Below are 11,019 nucleotides of genomic sequence, written 5' to 3' on the forward strand. Positions count from 1 at the left end.
CCACCCCCAGCGTTTCTGTTTCCCCCTTCCTTACCTGTTTTCCCTGCCAGCGGAGGATGAGGGTTGTGAAGTGTCGTTTCCCCTTCTGTTACTGCAGGACTTCTTGGATGATTCGGGAATAAGCACCGGGAAGGGTCGGTGCTTTCCAGGGGAGGAAGACGCAAGCCAGCAAGGCCCCGGTTCCCTGCCATCTTGAGCCTTTCCTGCTGATCTGCTGCAGCACAGATAAGTATAAAGCACTGAGGGACTGAAGTCAGTGTTTAAACCCGACTTCGTTTCAGTGTAAATGACCACACGAGGCGGAGATCAGCAGAGAAGCAGGGGTAAAAGAGCAGAGATGTTTCAGGTGCCTCTTCTGAAAGTACACTTTCGAGTATTTAGTGATTAGTGAGGTTTTTAGAAAAGACTTCTCTCCACATGTGTTTATGTTTACGTGTCCTAACAGAAGGTGACGCGTTACCTTATGTGCCAGATATGCTTTGGATGGATCTGTATCACCGTACTGATTTCAGGGGAGCTGTATCGATACGAGTTAGTGAAGAAACTAACCCGGCTAAGTTTAAAATAACTGGAATAACATCCTCCATCTCTTTCAGTCAGATTTGTCCTTCATGTTACTTGTGTTTCATAATCCTGTAGCTCTCCATTTCATCAGTACAAGACCAGGATCTCTATTGTAAAAAATGAGCAGGGAAAAAGAAGAAAGAAAAAAAAAAACAACACCTCAAAAGGCAGTCTTTTTACTTTCCAATCTTTATTTTCATGTTTAAATAAATTTGGGGCACAAGCTCATCCTATTTTTTTTTTAATGGGCAAATTTAGCGTCGTTCTCTTTCACTGATATTTTATAAAGCCAGAAGGTCTCAGAAGGAGAATGTGTTCAGTGCACCAGAACCCGTTAGGGCTCTGATAAAAGACACGATATCATGAGTAACATTTCCACTTCTGTTATTCTTCTTATATAGTACCGACAAGATTGAATCACCATTTTTAGCTATTCTTCAGCAGAACTCGTAATCTATCAATGTGTCAGCTCAACAGCAGTTTTCCCTTCACACTAATGTGAACCAGAAGGTCCAGATATCACTGATTTTGACAATTTTATTTTATCTGAGATTGCATATACTGCAGAACCTTGAAGAAAATGAATTATAGAACCTATTATGTTTTCCTAAAGATGCACGAGACATAAAACAAGTCCTCTAAAACATTTTACACTCGTTTGTGCAGGATCACATTCCTCAGTTAGGCATTTGATAAGCATTAGGCTATAAGCACTGTAAAATAACAAGTGGAAGATCAAACGTGGGTCCCGTATCTTTTTAAATGTCTCCCATTGCCCTCTGTGTTGTTACATAATGCATCATAAAGAAATACGTGCCTTCATTCTCTTTAAATCGCTCGGGCATGGGTAGTGCTAAGCCTCCCTTCAAGTCCTTGTTATGCAAGTCCTTGCTACTGTTAATAGCTGTCAGCTCTGCGTGCTTACTTAAAAAACAAGGTAACTGCAGACTTTTCGGGAAGCTCATTGCATTTCTGGAGTTCACAATGAGTCAGTTCCAGGTGCTTCGCTCCCTTCCTCATCTATAAATTAAATTATTACGAAAAAAAAAGGTTTTTCCTCATGAGAAGAAAGTCCCATTCATTCCAGTGTATCACAACATAATCTGCTTTTTCTCCAGTTGCATCTATAAGCATATTACGAGTATCTGAATACACTTCTGCAGTGTCAAAACACAAGTGGAATAGACCAGAACAGAAGAATATTTTTGAAAGTCCGTCAAAAAATGCAGACACATAGCTAAGTACTGAAAAAATACCTAGGATAGTAAAAATCCACGACCAATTTTAACAAAGTTAAAAGATACCAAATAATATTACTTAGTGCCTATATGGGTTACGTAAAGTAAAATCTGCATTACACAGTATAAGCAGCATTCAAATGAAATTGATGAGACATCTGTAAAGAGCAGAAAGACTCATTTTTAGAGCTAGGATTTTTCGATGTTCTGTCTCTTTACTTGGGAAGTGGAATTTTCCTTGTTTTGGAAAGGCATAAAATTAACAACAAGCACTTTAAAGAATTAGGTGCATTGCCTGGTATTTATTTTTTTTCCCTCTATCAAGCATAGATCAGTTGTGGAAGAAAATCAGGAGAAACGTAGCTGCATTTGCCGATATCATAGAGATCTTTCCAAGTAGCCTCTCCTTTAACAAGGCCTCGGTTTTAAAGATACTGAAATAGGAATATCTCAATATTCATAAAACTGACTACATAAAGAAAAATTCTGCTCTGGGTTTATAGTTGTATAAGTAAGCAAGTAGTAATTCAGTGTAGCGTCACCAGAAAAGGAGGGTTCTGTTTCATATGCTGTTGATCTATTCATTTAACAATCCTATATTGCATTTTTACTTTTTTTTTTTCCCTTTTGTTGCTCTTGAAAATTTGGGGCTCTAGATTATTTGCTTATTTCCCTTCTAGTAGTAATAATTTTAAAAGGTCCAACTATGTTCTATTCAGTTTTTGGTACAACATGTGGAAAATAATATTTTTTATTCCTTTTGTAAACAGTAGGTTGGGGAAGAGGTCTGCACTACAAAATGGTATACCTACAAAATTGTGCTCGAGTGGGAGATTAAATAAGAAAGAACAGAATAGCTGAGACGAGTCATTTGTCACAGATGTTCGTGCAGTTCCGTGTTTTGTTTTAAGCTGGATTCATCAAACATACCAAGGAGTAATTTATGTCTGATGCAAAGTTTTCATCCACGGAGACGAAGTAGGTTAAGTTTAAACTGTCATTTGAAAATACAGGGAAATGCTACGGACACACGCAAGAAAGTAAATTGGAGAATGCTATTTTGGCAGTGTCTTAATTCAGTATTAAGAGGCAAAATGTATCAGAATTAAATTGGTGTAGAACATAGTTACTTCAGTTACAAAATGCTTTTGTCTCCTAAGCACAAATATTTTACCATAAATGCTTGAATTCTATAGATTATAAAGGGCACCTAATCAGGAAACGTTGATGTGATCATGTCTGATGTTGAAGTGGCATATACTGCTTTTACAATATTTCATAAATTTATTACATACATTTAGTAATTAAACTTAGAGAAAACAAACAAGATAAGCACTAGCACATTTTTTTCCCTTTTTTGAGATGGGTTGATTATCATATTTAATAAAATAGAACACAAATGGGAAGGCCCAGGACTCAGATTAGTTCAAAAAGGGAATTTTAAAAAATGAGTATCAAACTCATTCTTAGTTCCTTATTAGTTGCTATCTCTTTTAATACGATTTTCCCTTTTGTAAGTTTCTTCCTGTCTCTCCTCCCTCTTAAATTCTATGCTCCTGCCCCAAAAGGGAAAAACATAATGGCTACAATCAACTTCTGCTTATCGGAGCAAAATGATTTTTTTTCCTCAAACAAAAATACATGCCTTAATTTGCTAGATTTCCAGCAATTTTTACATACGTTATTTCTGAGAATGAGGATACTCACTTTATGCAGCTCACTACAGTGTAGTAGCTGTAATCTAGCATTTTTCTCTTTTGTAACCAGATAGTCAGAATTGACAGCCTTTTTGCTTGTAAGTGCCTGAAAACTGACTTGGTAACGCTATTTTTAATACAATAAATTTGGCATTTCAGGCTGCACTTCCTTTTTTAGTTTTCTAAGTAAATGTTGACCAGACCGATTATCAGAAAAATCAAGGCTTACATAATCAAGCCATACATTTTTATACTCTTCTTTCCCTTCCCCCACATTAGCCTTCATTTTTCTCTGAAAAATGAACATTTTCAGTTAGAAAATTACTATGGCATACTAATGATACACACACTTTCATGAGACTGCACAACTAAGCTATTTGTATGAATTCAGTAAAAGAAGGCAGTAAACAAAATACTAAAACCTCGAGATAGCTAACCTTTAAAATTACGGTAGTTATTAAATACAGCATTATCTAGTGTGATGTACCTGGCTGTGTGCCTTTGAGTCTCACTTCTTTGCTTGGAGAAACAGGGTACTTCTATTTATTCCTTAGTCAGAATAATAAAAATAAGAACATCCTACCCCATTTTTGTTTTACTCACCGTAAAGCTGATGCTCCTTCATAAAAGCGATGTTTTTTTTATTCAGCTTTCCGAGGATGTTAAATGGTTGCTGTGGAAAAAGTGTGTAGCAAATGAATTGAAACTCTGTCCTGCTAAAATAATTACAAATTGAATTAATTACAAAGAATAATATTAAAATTTTATCTAAATATGCTAACATGAGCTGCTGCCCATAGGTGGCAGTCAGCCTTCACAGTCGTAGGGATGCCAAACTTTTGGTTCACGGTATTCATGCTTATGCTGAAATAAATGTGATGGGGTATGCGTATGTGCACGTACAGAACTATTTAAATGTCTGTTCTGGGAGAGGGGGAAGGAAATAAAATGTTAAAATGAATTATTAATTAGGAGCAATCCTAATTACTATATATAAGCAAAATAAATTCTCATTTCCTGGAGAAAAGATCTAAGTAAAAACACAAACCTAAAAGAAGCAGTAATAATTCAGAAACAAGCAGGTGCCCCTACAAATTGAGTAGAAAGGCAAGTATCTTGCCAGCCTTAGACAGCGTGACCTCATCCTATGCCTGGTCCTCTGAACTACATTTCTATTTCATAGTCCATTGTCTGCAAATTACAGAAGTGCTGCAGTGATGACATTCTGTCCTAGAAATCCCAGCAACACTCTCCTGTAAGCATACAGCAGCTACAGAAAAGGATATAGGAACGAGTGTGGCCTTTCTGCCGTGGAGAGCTGGTCAACCTGTGGCCTGTGATTCTCATTTCTCTTCGCAGAGCTTCCGTTGACACCCACGGCAGCACTGCACAAGGGGAGGATGCTGCCAAGGAGAGCAGAGATCCACTCAATTTTGCCCTCAGCTTTTTTAGGGCTTTATGTGGTTTCTGAGGATTTCCTTTTGCAATATAACTAAGGAGGCACTTGGGACCCCACCAAAACTGGAGGGGATAGAAGGAGCTAATAAGGCCAAGTTGTCTCAGTCTAAAACAAACAGAGCTGGTGAAACTACTTGTGACATACTAAGGCTATAGAGCTCTCGTGAGAAAAGAAGACTGAAAACTAAAATGCCTGAGTAGATAAAGTCATATTCTTTTTACTATTACAGCTACGCTGGGATTCTTTTCAGTTAAGATTAATCTAATTTTGTGTCAAGGTAGTCCACTGTATCCATTTACCTCAAGCCAGGAACTGGCATCTTACAAAATGGAAAATTTGAAAACTACACCAGGATTTGTTGCTACAGGAATGCTGTATTGTGATGCAAGATTAAGGGCTCAGAATCGAACGGAATGGTGCAGCATTATTAAAACAGAAGGCCTAATTCTCCTTATGCAAGAGTAGCAACTACAGACATCGTTGTATAAGGCGAAGCTTTCAGTGTGATTTCGTAGTCAAACAGGGTATTTCCACATACATGCAACCACTACATGACTAATTAGATACTTGCATATGCGCAGCCCCATTTGTTCCCCAACTATAATAATTATGAGAATTGCACTTCACGTTAATTTACACTCTTGTGTAACACAATTGAATGCAAGATAGCAGGTGGTGATAAACTGGCTGGTGGCAAATGTGTTAATTTGATATGCATGTGGAAATTCAAAGCTTTCAGACTCGGTTCTGATCCTGACATAGAGAAGACTGGTGAAGACCTCCTCCGCCGTTGGCTCTGATCCCAGCTGTTGTGGACAGCCATGTTGTGCCATGCAAGTTATTTGCAGAGGTATCGAACTCCATCTTGAAAGTACCCTTGTCGTAAGGTTGCTCCTAATTTCCATTCCTCTAAATGGTTAAAGATTTCTAATAACGTGTAGTCAAAGCCAGCTGACACCCTCAAGTTCTGTAAACGTCTTTGACTTCAGTTTAAATAGCCTTTCTCTCTCCCTAAGTAAAAAGTCCCTTCCAATCTGTCACCTCTTGAGCTTTCATGGATTACTTGCTTTTCATAGATTACTCCCCAAACCTACTCAGCCTTGGTTCTGCCAAAGTAACTGTGCTGTACCTGTCACAGAAGAGGATGCCTTTCCCCCAGCCATTTTTCTAACCCTTCTTTGTACCTTTTCCACTTCAGTAAATCTTCTATCAACATGCTGGATTAGAAGCATGCACAATATTCCAGGTAAGATCTCATCAGGACCTTTCGTGGTGGCATTAACACCTTCCTAGCCCTGCTAGAAATACAGCAGCTAATATTTTGATATTTTAACTTTTTTGATTCTTTGCAGAGCTGCATGCTACCAATATCTCACAAGCCTTGAGGATTTAATGAGACACCTAGCTTACCTTTTTTTTACGGATGCTGATAGTAAAGTTCTTGTTACTCATTCCAAGGTTATGACCTTGACCTTTACACTATTACAATGGCATTGCATGAGAAGGGTGTCAAAAAGCTTTTTACAAGAAGGTTGTCATCAGTTTCATCCAAGCCCCAGGCTTCCTGTGAGTTTTCTGGCATGCCCAGATTTGTTCAGGAATCTCAATGCTTTGCACGACTATAGACGTGAGCTGGTGCACGCACCTGATATGGTGCAGGACTAGAGATGAACCAGCCTGGCTCATGAAACAGAGTTCTCTTGAGTATTGCAATACCTCAAGCACATCACAGGATGTTATTCCAGGTAAGTTTTCAGAAAGAAGTACACTGCTCCTGACTTAGTGTCCTACACTGGCTTCATTTGACAGCTCTGGGAGCAAGAGACCAAATTTAGAAATATTTTTCCAGGATCAACAGAGGCGGACTTAGTGTCACATTGTATTGCTTCTATTGATCTAGTAGTTTAATCTCCAGTTTGCAGATTATGTCTGTAAGATTGAAGGGAGATCAGGATGCACAAGGGCTGAGTGGCACTCACAAATAACTTGTAAAAACAAGAATTAGATTATGCTGGAGGATTTGGGTTGTTGTGTTTCTGCAAGTTAAGTAACATTATGATTGTCTCTAATTAAACAAATAAAAAACAGTTTTTCTTGCCTCTCTTTGTCTTCCCATGTAACTTGCTGTATGAAATTTTTCTTGTGGCATTTTTTCGAGCAATTTTATTTGATACATTTCTGTGCCTGCAGCACAGCTAAGAAACGTGACCAGTGGGGTTTATCTTTATGGTGAAAATACCATACCTGAGAGCTTTTGCTCAGTTCGGTGTGTGCCAGGTTCCAGGATATTGAATCAAGCCCATCATGTAAAATGAATTTTGTGCCCTTTGTTACATGAAATTTCAGTCCTCCTTTGTGCTAACAGTATCCCAGCTTGGTGTCATCAGCTGATCGTATGCTTAATTCCTTGGTTAAGGTACTCCACAAAAATAATTAATACAATCTGGCTGGGATTGTTCTGTAAGTAAGTCCACTAGTAACCTTTCCTTAGCCTGAGAGTTCCCCTTCAAAACAACTTCGCAGGCTTATATTCAGAGTTTATTTAGTAATTGCTGTCTTCCTTAGCTTAATTCTTTTTTTGTTTGGTTGGTTGGTTGTGTTTTTTTTTTGTTGTTGTTTGTTCGTTTGTTTTTCAAGTAGTGTACTAGCAAATATTTTCCTGAATTCCAGTAAGATGAGGCTTACTCATTTCCTTGATTTAGAAAAGTGGTGTTTTGTGTTTTTTTTGTTGATGTTGTTTTTGTTTTAATTTATCTGGTTTTTTTTTGTTTTTTTTTTTTTTTTTGTGTGTGGCTATTGTGGCATAATCTACTCTTAGGAAAGCTTTATGGCATTTTTTTAATTTTCCATTTATTCCATTCCTTGCTTCCTATTCCTGTGCTTCCTTGTGTCTGATTTCTTGGTGGGTGGTCCCATTTTTTTCCAATATTTTAATCAGCAGCTCTGCTTGTTTTTAAAATCCTATTTGAGTTGGCTGCTTTTCTACTTGGATCCAAAGACCAATCTAAAAATTTTCCCACTCAGGAATTAAGAAAGTGGGAACAGAACTAATTTTTTTTTTTTTTGTCATTTCACCCCCATGTAAGTGATTCACAGAGATGTTGTTGAAGTAATGGATTTTCCTGGAGTTTTTAGAATGTAACTGAGAAGGCCACAAAAATCAGAGCCTCTAAATCCTGCCATTTGCTATTCCAGGATTTTTGTACTTCTAGGCTAGCTGAGGGCTAATCATATCTTGACAATTTTATAAAGTCTTAAAAAGAAAATGAGCAGAACTAAACAGCTTCAGTAAGGTTGCTTCAAGTTAAAAGACAACTTCTAAAAACCTTAAGTTACCTTGAAATGCTCTGACCCTTATTTGCACCCGTCTTCCCCTCTGTTATCCTTCCAGATCACATCTATTAATAATTGTGAAGCTGTTGTTGCAGTGGCACGCTGAAAATCGTTAGTCAGCAGGAGAGAGCCTTACCACCAGAACTGCGACACGCACATGCAAAACACTGGGTAAAAGATGTGGTGGCAGGCTGTTGACATGGTTTCCTAGATGAGGCAATCAGGAGTTCCTTGATGATCAGGGTTAGTTAGTGCTGTGATTAATGACCCTCACGAACAGCATCAGCTGCACTGCTGAAATCTGCCAACAGCACATGAGGTGCGAGTTGCTGTCAGTCCATTGTGAGTGGACGGCTGTGTAATAAAAGCAGGTAAATGTATTTAAAAAGCACACTAAGGAACTAGTAAGTGTTTCAGCTACAGATGGGAGATCACGAGCTGGACTCTACAACATGGACATGAATGTCTGAGAAGGTCATGGGATGACCCGTAGGCCACTGGTGTGATGCAGCTGGGAAAGAAGCAAACACAGGTCTTGCTTATAACAAATGAGGGGTTTCCAGTACAACCGCAGCTTTCCTGACCACATCTCATCTGCGGCAGCATCTTGTTCTGGTCACCTGTGCTCAGGAAATGGGAAACGGCCAGAAGTAGAAAGAGCTGCTCAGGACAACAAGGAGGTTGTTTTGTGAGAAGTTGTTTAAAAGGATTACATTCATTAACCTAGTAAAAGAAAGAGGGGATGGTTTTAAAAAAAAACGCGTGAGAGGTAAACAAAGATGGGAAAAGAGCTAGTTGCTACTCAGGCAGCATAACAATGAGTAAAATTGAAACTAGGTGGGTTTTAGTTCTGAGAGTAAGGTTGCTCTAAGAACAGCTTCTCAATTGGAATAATATTCACAGAAACTGCATTTAAATCAAGACCAAGTCCTCTTAGGTCTAGTGAATAGGATTATTTGCCCTGGTAGAGCTTTGCGATGATCTTCCTATTCTCTTTCTGTTCTATTTAGGGTTGCATTACAAACTCCCTTTGCCCCAAAGAGCTCTCCCTCTCCGACCCACAGCTTTTCTCTCCTGTGCCGCTCAGGTACCTGTGGAAAACTGAGGCCAGCGAGAAAGCAGATCCTTCACAGGACACGAAGAGTGATTGTGGAACTGGTGTTCTGCCAACAGGTCTGCCATATGTATGATGAATGCTAACATTTTTCACCGCTGTAAGGCAGCAGCAAGCATTTTTAAGCACAATGATCAATTTTGTTCTCTAGCATCTAGTTGAACATCAGTAAATACGTTATTAAGAGGCTTGACAGTGTGCTCCTTTGCAATCAAGGCCAAGATGTAGCCAGATACTCATCTTAATCTCTCCAGGCACATTTCTAATGAATTTTTACAGTGCCTGGAACAAAGGTCCCTGGTTTGAAGGGGGACACCTGGATGATAAAAGCAAATTAGAATAAATAATACATTAGGTTTACGATGGCAAATTGTCATCTAAAGACAGTGGTAAAAGCTCGTAGTATAGGCTCCTGCTAGAATCCTATTAACAAAATTGCTTGCTTTAAATCACTCTCAAGGCTTAAGGTAGGGCGTTCTCTTGTAGGCAATCTTGAATATTTGTATTTAACTCCATGTTTATGTTCTAGCAAGTAACTACTCAGTACTGAGAGGAACTGTATTTTGAAATAACTCCATTGTATTGCGCTATTTTTGTTGTCATTCCATCCCATAAAGTTACAGATAAACTTCCACATGTACTCAGCAGAAATATAGGACAAGGGCAAGGCTTTATACCTGCTGCAGAGTTGCATCCAGGGAGGAAGGAAATACTAACCTAGGATGTCTGCCGTCTCCTTGACTACTCAGCCCTCTACTTCTCGGAGGGATCAGTCGCTACTTCTACAATGTCAACTTTATGATCTTCTGTTTGCTGAAGTACCTTTGACAGGAGTATGATTATCCCCATCTTTATTTTTGTGATTCTTTTGAGTTTCTTACAGAACCTGAGAAGTTCACTGAGTTCTGCCATATATGAAGGTCAAACACGGCAACGTATGCTACAGAATCGGATTTTGGGTTTCATTGAAATTCCCATTTCTAGTCAACCTCAGTTCACTACTAAAGCATTTTGGTTCCCTTTGTTAAACAGATTTCCGTGTTCTTTTTAAATGATTGAAACGTCAGTGGAATCCTGGCCTCATTGCAGCACTGCAAAACATGCAGACAGCCACACTGAAACGAGGGCCGAAGTTGTTGGAAACTCACATGAAAGCAGTTTAGGCTGTGGAGTTGGCTTAGTGCAGCCTTCCCAACTGTGTACTTCATGTAAGTGTAACTCATGGAAAAAAAATAAAAATAAAATAAAAAGCCCCATATTTGTCACACTTGTACAATGTAACCACAAAGCTTTTGATTAATAATAAAAAAGACTGAATTAAGAACTTTAATGTCTTGCTTTTTTATTTATTTTTTAATTCTGTACTTAATATAACTGATAATTGACTACTACATGCATGAAAATCATGCATATACGATTCCAAACAAACAAAAAAAAAAAAGGATGCAACAGTTTTGCAGACAATTATCTACTATTTCACATGCTCCAAATAACTCCTGAATGGCAGACCAAGGAAATCTGAGTTAAGATGGCATGAAAACTAACTGCATTAAGGTATTTATCAGGAATGCCTGAAGCAACAAATGATGGACTAATTTCCAATCAATCATATTA

At 38.4% G+C, this 11,019-nt stretch overlaps 2 long non-coding RNA genes across 17 annotated transcripts in view; one reads left to right on the top strand and one right to left on the bottom strand.

Annotated features, from left to right (window-relative positions):
- LOC140002215 (uncharacterized) overlaps positions 1-213 on the bottom strand; it is a 23,957-nt gene extending 23,744 nt beyond the window's left edge. Inside the window, exon 1 of the long non-coding RNA XR_011808436.1 lies at positions 35-213. This is a non-coding gene — a long non-coding RNA (uncharacterized lncRNA). The remainder of the gene's footprint in view (positions 1-34) is intronic.
- The window catches only part of LOC119716301 (uncharacterized), an 11,946-nt gene extending 1,211 nt beyond the window's left edge, over positions 1-10,735 (top strand). For 4 of the 16 annotated variants that reach the window (XR_005264115.2, XR_005264114.2, XR_011808429.1 and 1 more), the window contains exon 2: positions 98-10,735. This is a non-coding gene — a long non-coding RNA (uncharacterized lncRNA). The remainder of the gene's footprint in view (positions 1-97) is intronic. The other 12 variants (XR_011808432.1, XR_005264121.2, XR_005264116.2 and 9 more) reach the window with 12 other exon arrangements.
- The last annotated feature ends 284 nt before the right edge of the window (positions 10,736-11,019 follow it).

Source organism: Anas platyrhynchos, chromosome 3, assembly GCF_047663525.1.
Source record: "Anas platyrhynchos isolate ZD024472 breed Pekin duck chromosome 3, IASCAAS_PekinDuck_T2T, whole genome shotgun sequence".
Classification (NCBI taxonomy): domain Eukaryota; kingdom Metazoa; phylum Chordata; class Aves; order Anseriformes; family Anatidae; genus Anas; species Anas platyrhynchos.